This window comes from Trachypithecus francoisi, unplaced genomic scaffold (genome assembly GCF_009764315.1).
Source record: "Trachypithecus francoisi isolate TF-2019V2 unplaced genomic scaffold, Tfra_2.0 Contig01579, whole genome shotgun sequence".
Taxonomy (NCBI): domain Eukaryota; kingdom Metazoa; phylum Chordata; class Mammalia; order Primates; family Cercopithecidae; genus Trachypithecus; species Trachypithecus francoisi.
This window is the reverse complement of record NW_022681442.1, coordinates 19,262,354-19,275,832: the sequence shown is the minus strand read 5'-3', so window position 1 is coordinate 19,275,832 and position 13,479 is coordinate 19,262,354. Positions and strand designations below refer to the sequence as shown.

Here is a 13,479-nt window from a genome sequence, read left to right as displayed (position 1 = left end):
CATTTCAGCAGCTTCATAACCTCCCTCCAAGGTCATTCATGGACCCCAGATTAAGAATCAGTATTTGTACCCCAGATTAAGAATCAGTGTTTGTAGTAGAACTATTATGGAAAACAGTATGGGGGTTCCTCAAAAAATTTAAAATAGAGCTACCCAGAAGTGGGCTTACTGAATATAGTTTACTATATATATAGTAAGTTATACTATACTATATACACTATACTATACTATATACACTACACTATACTATATATACTATATATAGTATATATAGTATAGTATGATATAGTATATATATGAACAACCATGCCTGGCTTTGTAAGGGAAATATTAATTACTATTAGTGAGCTAAGTACTTCCAATAAAAAGTTTTGCTGATGATGAAGAAGATGAAGAAGGAGAATAAAGAGGAAAACAATCATCTCGCAAAATATCAACTCGCCATCCCTTGGGTCTAGGTTGGGAGTCAGGAGCTGAACTTCTATAGTATAGTACACTATACTATACTATATATGTACTATATTATATATAGTAAGTATATGTATATCTAGTAAGTAACTATACTATATATAGTAAGCATACTATACTACATATGTAAGTAAACTATACTTAATACTTAATTTCTGCAAACCCAAGGACATTTATGAAATGTATGTATATACTATATATAGTATATATTACATATAGTATATATATACTATATATATAGAGAGAGAGAGAATAGTTTTCCTTCAACAACTATACTATTAATTGTTTTTGAGACAGGGTCTCACTGTTGCCCAGACCGGAGTGCAGTGGCACGATCTTGGCTCACTGAAGCCTCGACTTCCCCATCTCAAGCTATCCTCCCACCTCAGCCTCTCGAGTAGCTGGGACCACAGGTGCATGCCACCAGGCTCAGCTAATTTTTGTTTTTATTTTTTGTAGAGACAGGGTCTCACTATATTGCCCAGGCTGGTCTCAAACTCCTGGGCTCAAGGGATGCTCCTGCCTTGGCCTCCCAAAGTGCTGGGATTACAGGCATGAACAACCATGCCTGGCTTTGTAAGGGAAATATTAATTACTATTAGTGAGCTAAGTACTTCCAATAAAAAGTTTTGCTGATGATGAAGAAGATGAAGAAGGAGAATAAAGAGGAAAACAAGCAGAGGAGAAAAAGGAGTCATTCGAAATGGATAAAGGTAAGCAAACTGAAGGGATACTTTTACCTCTAAGTGAGCCACAAGTATGCAATAGTGTTTTGCTACTGTGGAATACTGTGTAGCTATTATTAGCAACTCTGGAGGCAGTTTGAGCAACTGATTATATCTAAGGCCTTCTTTTAAACCTTAAACAGGTAAAATATTGTTATGGAGTTCGCCACACCTGTTCAATGATTCAGACATAAAAGAAATGCTAATTATGAGACCTGAGCTGTGAATTCTGAGTGACCCTAGGGATAAAATGCTTATCTGGTGGTCTTATGTTGCTGGACATTTATTAGAGTTTTGAGATTACGTTAACTGATTTTCACCTTAAGTGCTCTACCTCGAGAAGCATTAAAAGCTTCTGAAAAGGAATTATTTTAAAGAGGTAGAGACATTGGCCAGAAGATCTGTCTGCTGAATCGGGGGCACTGTGAGGAGAAGAACCCAAGTAGGGTGTGAGGGGTTTGCCACAGCCAAAAGCTGCCACTTTGACCAGGACTCACGAGGACCCTACTCATTCCTCTGTTCAACAGTGGCCAGTGCCTGAGACCAGAGAGGATGGATGATGATACTTAGAACAAAGATCATAGAATAAGGTCAAGGTCCCATTTACATTTCTGCCCTTTCATGCTCTCAGCTTGCATCCCTGCCTCTGAGCCAATTATTTTTTCAGGAATTACAAGCTCTGACATGGTTTTGCCCCTGCCTATCTCTCGCCTCTGGTCCTCTATCACTCTCCCTTGCCTTACTCAACCCTCGTCCCCAAGGTCATCTCTCTGTTCCTGGACCATCCCCAGCTCATGACTGGCTCAGAGACTGTGTGTTTATGGTCTCTTCTCCCAGGAACATTCCTTCTTCAGACATTTGCATGGCTGATTCATTATTATTTTTAGATCTTAACTTGGTGAACAACTTTCTGTCCCTTGCCTTGTCACTTTCTTCTATATCATCCTATTTATTTTATTTATAGCACTTATCCCTCTCTGAAAATAACCTGTTGATTTTTTTTCTTGACCATTGTCTATCTTCCTCATTAGAATGTGAGCTCCATAAGAGCAGGAACTTTCTACATTTTAGTAACTGTGTAGCCCCCAGACCTATCATAGAAAAAGCACCAAATATACATTTGCTGGATAAAAGAATGAAAGATCATCAGCATAGCTACCATTTATTGAGCATTTACTCTGTGCCAGGCACAAGGCTGTAGGTTTTTCAATTAACTCGCACAGCAGCCCTCCAAGATAAGTATTGATCATCCCCATGGTACAGATTAGGTTTTGCAGAGAGGTTATGCAACTTTCCCAATGTCACAGCTAGCAAGGAACCAAGACTTGATTTGAACCCAGATGTATCTGACTCTGACACTCATTCTCTAAGTCAAAATCAGCACTTTTTAAAAAATCAATGGCCAGATAGTAAAATTTTAGGCTTTGTGGGCTATGTGGTCCTGGCCACAACCACTCAATCCTTTTGTAGCGTGAAAGCAGCCTTAGACAGTATATAAGAAAACTGATGTGACTGTGTGCCAATAAAACTTTATTCATCAAACAGATTTGATGAATAAGCAGTATTTGGCCCAGGAGCCGTACTTACCAATCTTTCCATTAAGTCATTGTTCTATATATGCTATTCTAGAAAGGGGTTTAAAAATGAGGGGGTGAGGAAAAGAATAACATTCAGATGTGTACTATGTTCATGATGAGCCCTCTTTTAATAAGTAAGACAGCAGGTAGATGACTGTTACGTTTAAAAAGGCAAAATAGGAAATAGAGTTCTAATAGGAATTATGACTCTACTGATTCAACCTTTTGACTGAATTATAACCACCACTTAAGACTACAGTAGAGTTTAATTCAAATAATTTATGACATTTTAAGCAAGGTTCCGTTCGCATTATAGTCATGCATAATTTTACATGCTGACACCATAAAAAACCTACATAAATTTTCATCTCAAGCATGTCCAAAATAGTACCAAGCCACTCTGTTAAAAATTCTTCTTCTTTCAACCATGGAGCCTGAACACCTCAGTCTTTCCTTCTCAAGCAAACTTATGAGTCACTGGCCAAGGGTAAAAGGCAAGATATGAGGTCTGAGCCAGCCCAGAGAAATCTAAAATCTCATTTGGAAAGGTAGACATTATTTGTGCTCAGTTGTTTAGTAATTCAGAGTGGTTCTTAAGACCGAATATCAGCACTGAAGTAAAATATCAACTCGCCATCCCTTGGGTCTAGGTTGGGAGTCAGGAGCTGAACTTTGAGAAGGTTGGGGAACAATGGGCAGAGGAGGTAGTTTCAGTAGTGCTTGGCAATGCGTAAGCAATGGGTTAGTGTGAGCTGGAGAGTAGAGGACAGGCCTCCTCTCAGCGCTGTGGTATGGTGAGCAGGGTGGGGAGAGAGAGAAGCTGTGAAAAACTCAGTCTCCTCTTCCTGTTTCATCTAGCTAAGACGGAATTTTAGAAACCCCCTGCTCTGGGGTAGCCCTAGGTATTTAGGAACATATTAGACAAAATATTCATTTCTCTCTTATCCTGAAGAAAGAGTCCCTCTAAAAACAAGCCTCCAAAAAAGTGTGCAAACAGCACACTGTTCTAAAACCTTACTTCCTTAATTCTTGTGTAAATTGTGTAATTTGCTAAACATGGGCCATAAAGGTTTGAGCAGGAAAGCAGCCCCAGCATGGGAGAACCAGCATCTGAAGGGGACTCTGGAGAGGGGGAATCTGTCCCAGCTCTGCCAACAGCCAGCACCAAGGTCCTAGTTACTAAGGCTTTCCCACTCTGCCCCTTTCTAAGCCTGTTATCTTGTCAGTAACAGAATGAGTCAACCTCATATTTTTCATCCACCCAAACTTCTGCTTTTTGTTGTCTTTTTAACATGTTATATTCATTAGTGTTGAGTTATCATTTAAGATGATACATATTATTAACAATAATGGATTTCTGGTGAGCACTTAGTATTTACCAGAACTATGCCACGCGCTCTCCATACACTCTGTTATTTAATTCTCATAACTATCCAACTCGAGAAAGACCCTTATGATTACAGACTTCTCAGATATGATTCTGAGGTTCAGGAAAAAGAACTAAGTTTCCCAAGGTCACACAGGGAGTAGGTGGCAAAGCTGGGATTTGAGGCAGAGTCTGTTTTTTAAAGAACTACACTGTCTTTATGCTCCTTGGAGCCCCTAGTCAGTTTCTCACTGAGAGGAGGGTGCAGCTTCAAACTCCCTCACCCCGAAATCCTTCTCACTGTGACATGAGGACTCTCACTATGCCAGGCTACCAAACACCAAGGTGTTTTCCCTGGAGGAGATGGCACAGCAGCTGCTGTCGATATCCAAAGCATGGTCTTGAGACACTGAGAACCCATGCCTAATCAGTGCCTCCAGGAGGAGCACGCAGCTAATGCACGTGGGTAGAAGGTCCCTTGTCCTCAATTCCTATTGCCATTGTCCTGCTCAAGCACACAGATAGAACAAGGCTGTCTGCAAATCTCCGGTTATTAGAGAATTTTTTTTTTTTTTTTGATAGGAAGAGACAACCCTTTCAAGGATGGCCCAAGTTCAACAATCTGGTGACATAAGAGATCTGGGGGCTCTTGTTGAAATAGACAGTTGGGGATTTTAAGATGATATATCAGCACTGGCTTGAGTAGGAAGAGGGTTGGGGTGGGTAGGGGAAGAAGAGTAGGTTGTAAAGATAGAACAATACTGGCAAAAGTAATGATTTTCACAGATCTGAATCCCTCAGTGGTTAGGGAAAGAAGTTTAATTATTGCGTGTCTACTATGATCTGTTGCTTTCCTATACACTGGGCATTAGGTCCTGACAACAGTGAGAAAATATGATGTTTTACAGACGAGGAGATGGAGGTCACATGGCTAGTAAGAATCAAAACAGGGATTCTATCTTCTTCATTCTATCTCCATACCTGTGCAAATAATTCAGATTATCCAGCTCTCATTCAGATTTTCATGAAGTAGATGCCCCTTTCTCAATAGAATATCTATTCAAGTTACAAAGTCTAATACAGTGCCTAGCACAGAGTAGAAGCTCAGTAAAACAGGATGCATTAACAACTCTTAGTGTGGTTTCTCCAACTCAGGTAGAAATCATCTGCTCCAATAGTTCTCAACCAGAGATGATTTTGCTCCCCAGGGGATATTTGTAAATGTCTGGAGACATATTTAGTTGTCACAAATGAAGGGAGGGGTAACACTGGCACCTAGCAGTTAGAGACAGGACACTGCTAAACTTCCTATGAGGCACGGGACAGTCCCCACAACAAAAAGAATTATCTGATGTATAGCACCTATAGGGCCAAGGCTGAGCCATTCAGATCCAGCCGAACACATTCTACAGCTAAGGACACCCAAACCCAGAGACATAAAGAGACTTGCGTAGGTCCACACAGCTGGCAGAGCCTTGGTGAGAAACACTGCCTGAAATCTTCTACAATGTTCTTGCCCCTGCATAAGCAGCCAGTGCAGGTTCCAAAGGAACACAGTGTCTGCCTACAGGCCCTGCTGCCCACCAGCTTCATGCTCCGTCAACTTCCTTTTCTTAGGGAAGTAAACCAAACACAATGATCAAGTCAAAGGAATTTATTTTAATAACAAAATAGGCAATCTAAAATATTAGTAATTAAGTAGTCGTATTAGGTCATGGTAGAAACTGCCAGAAACATTCTCTCTAAAATGTGTATTGTTAGCATTATCATTGTCACCAACAACCATGTTTGGCCTCTTATGTGCCAGGAGATGTGTTGGGTCTCAAGGGAGCGACAGGCAGAGGGAGAAGGTGTCCACCAATATCACGCACAAGGTATATCCTTGACTTCAAGAAGCACTCAACACAAGCATGAGAGTCTCTTTTGCATTTGCTGTCACAGAAAGGAGGCAAGATTGCAAACATGGGTAAAACAAAACATTCCTTGCGCTAAATATCTAAGCACTGAGGTCCTAGCATGACCTGTTTATTTTAAACAATGTTTAACACAGGAACATTCAACTACAGCCCAAGAACTTGGACTTTGCCACTTATATTCTTGGGATTTGGCTTGCCTGGTGGACGTTTCATTGCATCTGTCAAGCTTGTGAGGGACTTCCAGTGCCCTGGACATATCTCAAGTATCAGAATAACCACATGCATCAGCGGACTTCATTTAATCACAACAGAGCCAATGATCCCAAGACCCCCTAACAGAAGCAGGCAGATGGAGAACCCGCAAGATTCGGCTACCATAAACCAAGGTACTGGCATCTTTTGCAGCAGTCTCTAAGCTGCATCTAAGTGGAAGCTGGTGACCTGAATTAACACCACTCTGAAGATCAACTTTTATCTTGAAATATCAATGAAAAATTAAACATCCTGATAACACTGAGTACTAATGGCTTTTATTTCCATTGCAACTGCTTTCTGAGACGGATAGTTTCCCCTTTAGATTTTCATGACTTTGGCCCAGAAAGTGGATACTTGAGGCATTAAACATACAGGAGCCTGGGACGCCAAGAAAACAGTAGTTTCTATTTAAGGATTTGGCTGCAATAGCCAGCTAAGTGTCTTAGGGAAGTGAATGGAATTTGAATAGATCAACTCTGCTACTCTGCTACAGGCTGGGAAATCAGAAACTAAGAAGGATATCCCAAGGGGTCCTGCATGGGTTTAGGCATGAATGTTAGCCTCAGTGACAAGCAGCTTTTTGAACAATGCTTCCTGGACTCTGAGCTATTACTGTGCAGTAAACCAAGGGATACTAACTTTTTTATTCTGCCCAGTCATAATGTTAAAATTAAATTAAACATAAATTGCCAATCAACAAACCCCACCATTTGATAAAAGAAATAATGCTTTAAAATTCCAACAAGCAGGAAGGAGAGACTCTCAAAACGAAGGGAAGTTCCTCAAATTGACTACATTCACCTTAGACTGGAAAAAACATCATAAGCCAACAGCTATCTGCTGTCTGTAATGTGGGTGCCATGAATGCTAAACAACCACTGGCGTTAGCTGAAGAAAAATCAGATTTGAGACCCAGCTAGAATGGAGATGGTGTTCAGGGGAGGGACAGGGACTGGGGACGGGGAGAGTTGGGAAGAAACACATTGCACTGTGAATATACGGCACTGCTCTATGGTCCGGTCACATTTTCCACTCTGTAATGCACTAAATTGCCTGTTTAATTACCAGTCTCTTCCACTGGGCCGTGAGTTCCTTGAGAGCTGTGACTATGCTTGTTGCCCTGATTTATGGAGCTAATCAGACATGGGGCAGGAATGATGGTGTAGTCATGCACTGAAGGAGCGATGGCGAAGCCCCAGGGACACATGGTGCTGTGTCACGGATCCATAAAATCAGAGGATTAGAGAGCACATTTTCTAGTATCTAATAGTTCATGTTGTTCTGTCTGGGTAGTGGAAGGGGCCCCGCCCCGCCTTACCCAGCAGGCTCACCCTGAGCATCAACCCACAGGATAATTAAAATGCACCCCAAGGGGAGCCTGATGGGAGTCGGAATTGGTGCTACCCCAGCCTGGGGGGACCACTGAGCAAAAGTTCAGCTCCTCTCCCATGGTGCCTGCAGATGTCCGAGTGGAAGCAGAGCTGATGGTGGGGAGAAGCCAGCCTCCTGCCTGCTGCTGCTTCATAGTCCCCCTGGTTTTCCCATAGCCAAGTCCTAGCAGAGCTCTCATTCCCAAGGTTTTCAATTTTCCCAGGCCCCTGTTCCTCATAGTCACTTTTTGGAATTGACTCAAAAAAGGAATGACGCTGTTACTAGCAGCCTTCAGGGTTCATTTCTACGGCAACCACCCCTTTCCTGCAGAATGTCCAGCCCACAGAGAAATGAATGTCGCTTTCTTTCAAGACTCATTTTGGGTGTTTTTATGGCCAATCTGATTTCTGGCAGGATGCTGAAGCCCATAACACAGCCACACTTCCCGCCAGCCCCACAGGGCATGCAACGCTCGCTAAGAAAGTACACCCAGGCAAGGAGGACAGAGTGGGGAAAGGGCTCCTGCCGGCCTGTGCCTGGAGAGCCCAGGAGCCGCGATGCAATGTTTTAATTAGCACTGGCTCATTCTGACATCCAGGGTGCCCGTTTTACATCTGACATGCTGTGGCCGTTGGAGAACCCAGTACCACATGGTGGGAATAGCAACGCTGAGGTTCTGGGAACTGAAGGATGAGAGTGAACTTTTCATTGCACATATACTGTCATTTTCCTCTTACAAGCTGTTGGGGGTAACTGCCCTGGGGTACAACTTCCTATTCAACCTCTCTTTGGAAATGTTCTTGATCCAGCATAGCATCTCTGTCCCTTTCTTAATATTCAACTCTCTAGGACTCGACCATCAAACAGGGAGTTTTCAAATCCTGAATTCATATGGAGAAAAGTTGTGTCCCCTGAAGTCTCATGCCTACCACAGTTTCCTCACCATTATTGCTCTCTTCAGGCATCCTCCGCTAAAACGCCAGTGCCCCTGGAGGTCCCACTAGGTCCCATGACCAGCAAGCAATGGGGGTATTGGATAACAGACAGCTGCAGGCAAGAGTGAGACCCCAGGTAGGGAAGAAGAGATGGAGAAAGAATGCATACGCTTCTGGAGGTCAAGGGGACAGCCCCCCTCCACCCCATCCAGGAAAGGTGGGAGAGAATGAAGATGCTGACATCCCCATTCTTTCAGGGCCCTGAGGCTAAGCATTTCCTTTCATCACCCTCTACAAACTTAGCCTCCCCACCACCTCCAGAGTTTCTGCTCTGTCTGGAAAAAATGCTAACCAGCCATTTGCAAGAGATGTCACTAATAAGAGCTCACAATAGACACTGTGTGCTGTGCAGAGGGAACATGGTGCGCCTGGGGGAGGTCAAGTGGAAAGTGTTGGGAGCATTCATGGGCAACCAAGGAACAGACCTAGTCTTATTCTCAAATCTTCAGCTCCCTGCTGCCCTCGCAGCCTTCCTGTTCTCAGAATTTCACCATCCAAAGAATCCCACCCCAGCTGCGTTAACTGTCCAGGCTGGACATGCAGGTGCTTGGAGAGGAAGGACACAGAGAACTGGGTCTACAGGAATGACATAGTTCCTGGAAAGGGGCTTAGAGAGTTCTTCTGATGGGAGTGACCCCAGGGGAGTGAATACTGGGCTCCAGCTGGGGGAAGTAGTGGGGAGGTGCTGAGAGAAAGGGGATTCTAGAAGACAGAACTGGCCACCTCTTCCTCCTGCCGTCCTTGAGTTTGGGCCTAGCTTCTCTCCACCAGCAGAAGCACCTGGGGAAGAAGAGCCCAGGATAGGGAGTCAGAGGCCCTCGTTTCACCTGGATTTAACCTGCCATCAAATTATAAAATGCCAGAGGTGGGCAACTCAGTCTTAGGAATCATTCAGTCCAACTCCCTCATTTTATTCTCACAGACTCTGAGCCCTAGAGAGGTGCAGGTCCATGGCCAGGGCGGCAAGTACTGAGAACTTCCTGCATTCTGGTCAAGGCAGGGTATTAAGGGTTCAAATCCTGTTGGTTCATCAATGGGTCTTTTCCTGGCTAGCTCCCACCCCATCTAACTAGGTCCTCTGTTCTTTCTCTCATCGCATATGGGACTGAGCTATTTGTTTGTGTGATTTTTTAAATGTCGGTCATCCCCATTTAACTGTAAGTTCCACAGGGTCAGGCAGCTTTCTCAGCTTCTCTACTCTACCCGCTGTGTGCCTCACACACAGTAAGCACACAACCGATACTTACTGAACGCAGAATCTGTACTCTCAAAGTAACCTCATGAGGAAGTATTACACCCATTTTACAAAGGAGGAAACTAGAGCTTGGACAATTTAACAAGTGAAAAAAGCGAGATTCGGCTCTGGATTCTAATGACCCTTTTCCTTAGGCTGTCTGCTTTTCTAAAAAAAGATTAACAGATGTATGAGGGTTTCTTAAGCTGGGGACCTTGGTTTAGACTTCTTCAAATGTGATATTCTAGAACCAGATGCTCCAAGACCATTCCCTGAGAGAAGAGAAGAGGAGGGGCCACTTGGAGACTGAGGGCTGCTCAAAGCAGGTGTCCCCAGGCAGGTGCCCCATCTTGCCTAATCAGGCACAAATGTGGAGCCCACAAGCATCAGTGGTCAGAAAAGATGTTAGGTCAGGGGTGCAGTCAAGGAAGAGGGGGCTGAGGACCACTAAGCAGGGAGAAAACCCCAACTCAGTAACTGGGGAGGCAGACAGGAATATCTGTTTGACAGGAATATTATTAGGTTGGTGCAAAAGTTAATTCCGGTTTTCGCTGTTACTTTTAATAACAGAAATCAGTCATCAGAATGCAGTGAGCCCAAAGCTTAGGGTCTTGAGAAAGTCCCTGGTTGATGGAAAGGGCAAAGGCTTGGAGGCTAGACCAGCCTGCCATTGAGTCCCAGCTCTAGCACTTACCAGCTTGGGCATATTCCTTATGTTCTCTTAGCCTTGGTTTGTTCATCTGAAACACAGGGTGGTGGTAACCCCTCTGCCTCATAAGGAGGAAATACGAGATCAGCCAGGGCAAAGCACTCAGCCTAGTGCCTGAGATACAGTCAGCTTCCGGACAATGCTAGCTTCATTAAGCGTTTACTTCAAGGCTGGAACAAACTCCAGATTTGGAGCTCCTCTTCGTGTTGAGGCGAGAGCCTGTAAGTGCTTAACCCTGGCTACCAAGGCAGGTGAGAGGGACAGGAAAGCTGATCTCGACAGAGAGAACAGAGCAGATCTCAGAACTGAAAGCATCTCAGCTCAGGGTCTGTACTTGCTAATCACTGTGTTCTCAAAGCCTTGCTCACAGCCTGGCACATGGCTGGTGCTCAGTAGGCCCGGCTGAATGAATGGGTCCAGCCAAGCATGTGAAACAGTTACAATGTTTTTACCATCAGCCTGCTATCATTCATTCGTTCCTCACTGGCTCATTCAGCCCTAGAGTGGCCATCACGACATAGATGTAAAAAAAAAAGGGCTCTCAAGTCTGCCATTTACTGTGCTAACTTGAGCAGTTTCCTTAACTTTCAGTTTGCTCATTCGTTAAATGGGTTGACACACACCTCAGTGACTTCAGTGGCTCATTGTGGGGACTGAGTTAATAAGATAAACCCCTTAGGAGAGTGCTGGGTATATAGAAGACACTCCATCAATGTTAGCCATTATCACAAGAAAGAGCCTACTGGGTGTCACAGGTTCCTGGGCTCTGGGATCCTGGCTGGGAGCCATAAAGGCATGAACCCTGCCTTCACAGCTATCAGTCTGGCAGGGGCAATGGATCAGGAAACAAGCAATCATAAGACAATATGGTTAGTGGTCCAATAAGGGGAAGTTCAGGGGACCCTAATCTCATAGCAGAAGTGGATTTACTCAGAAAGAGTCCTGACTAATCTCCTGACTTGGTCAGACCCGGAGGCAGGGTAGGGTGAAGAATACTTTAAGCAGACAGGATAACATGTGATAAGGTTCTACCACGGTGGGCCCAGAAAACAGAAAGCGTGTTCCTATGTGAGACAGAGGTAGAGAAGGAGAAGAAAAGAGGCCCAAGAGGCACACAGGATCCAGACCATGCTGGTAATGGCAAAGGGAGAAAATGTTCCAAAAGAGCAGAGAAGAATCACATCCCAGAAGTATAACCCCTTGCATCGGGCTTGTCCTCCACCTCTTGGCAGTTTCCATACATTTATGAAGAGGAGCAGTAGTCATTATGACAAACTTCTCGGCCCTCATACTCTGGATAAGCTCAGGAAATCCCATGGGACCCCTGCAGAGAAGGCTCCCTGGGGACCGCAGCAGTCAGCACAGGAAGCATCTCCACCGTCCTGCCGGGGGATCCACGGACTCATTCCACTGCGGCTAACAAAGCAGGGACTATCTGGATGCCAACACTGGGAATCAAGACAACATAGACAACCACAAAGAGTGGAGGGAGGAAATGCGGTTGGCATGGTTATTTTTTAACCTGAAATGCATACAGGGAAAAATCAGTGTTAAGAATACTGACGTACTGTAAAAAACATTCTTTTCCACTCAATACTAAAACAAAAGTATTGATTTCCTTGGTTTTGCATCGTATCTTCCCCTCCGCTGCCACCTCCAGCCAAATCTAACAGAGAGAATGAAGTCCGTCTTTTCTGCTGTCTTTGATCTTCATTCCAGATGGTTAAATCCTGCTGGCCCCATATGGAGCCCAGCTTTCCCCTACAGTGAGAAAATCCTTTGATATAAAACTGTCTGCCCGACCCAAGCTCAGAAAACAGCCCTGGGTAGTGAATACAGTGGGGATAAGAATGAATATCACCCGTTAAACACAGATCTTAAAGTGGGAAACAAACTTTCATAAAAGAGGTGCTCAGCTCCTCCTCTTTCCTCTGTAGCCAACATCACGAGGATTGGTACCAGGATCTGTACTACTAAGCAGAGCCTTTGAAGGCCATGTGCCGTTTGCAAATCAGATTTAATGAGGTTTCAAGCCAAAACAATTACATTTTTTGTAAAGTGTCCAAAATCCTCTCAGGATTTGGGGATTCTGAGCCAGGATGGAGGATTACATGGAGGCCAAAAGACTAGCAAAAACTCGGGAAGGATTTCATGAGGAACAAATGCACACAGGTGTGAATGTTACATCACAAAAGCGCTTGCACCTCTTTTCAGCTGCAAACAACCTATGCCCACGAGCCTCAGTTTTGCCTTAGCCATAGAATTCCATGATTTTGAGTTCTTTGCTTTGACTTTCTTCTTCCTACTGTGTCTGCCTCTCCTGCATTCCACGCTGCTTCCCTGGCTTCCTCGTCCTGCCCCCACGTCTCATGTCATGACATCCTAAGAAATTACTCCATGACCCCCAGGTTTTTAAATACCTGTATCCTTGACTTGGTGGTGTTTGAGGAATTATTTCCAATCAGTTGATTAGCAAAGGTGATGGAGACTCTGCAGAAGGCAGTCCCAGGCTGTGGGTGAATAAGAAGCAAGGTCTACTTCCTCTGGGTGCCCCTCTGCACGGCCAGAGGCTGACGGACTTTGGGTGCTCCACAGTAACCTCAGAAAGAGTCCCCCCACAACAGCAAATTCTCCCAGTGCAGTTTTGAAACACCACAGGAGGAGGAAGGCTCTTTAATCAAATAATAACCAGTCAGAGATAAGGCCTGCTAGGCTGAGCTTGGCCAGCCAATCACAGGCTTCCTTCCGACTGCAAGGACAAACAGACCCAGGCTTCTGGAGTGCGTTTCAGGGCTTGTTACAATTTAATGATGCAACAAATGGTGTCTTCTTCGCATTGCCTGGTGGGGATTTCCTAACTGGG

General features: G+C 44.4%; 1 protein-coding gene across 1 annotated transcript in view; it reads right to left on the bottom strand.

Annotated features, from left to right (window-relative positions):
* The window catches only part of GPAM (glycerol-3-phosphate acyltransferase, mitochondrial), a 65,816-nt gene extending 52,549 nt beyond the window's left edge, over positions 1-13,267 (bottom strand). The window contains exon 1 of the mRNA XM_033182903.1: positions 13,037-13,267. The gene's annotated coding sequence lies outside the window, so the exon portion shown is untranslated. The remainder of the gene's footprint in view (positions 1-13,036) is intronic.
* Positions 13,268-13,479: the final 212 nt, after the last annotated feature.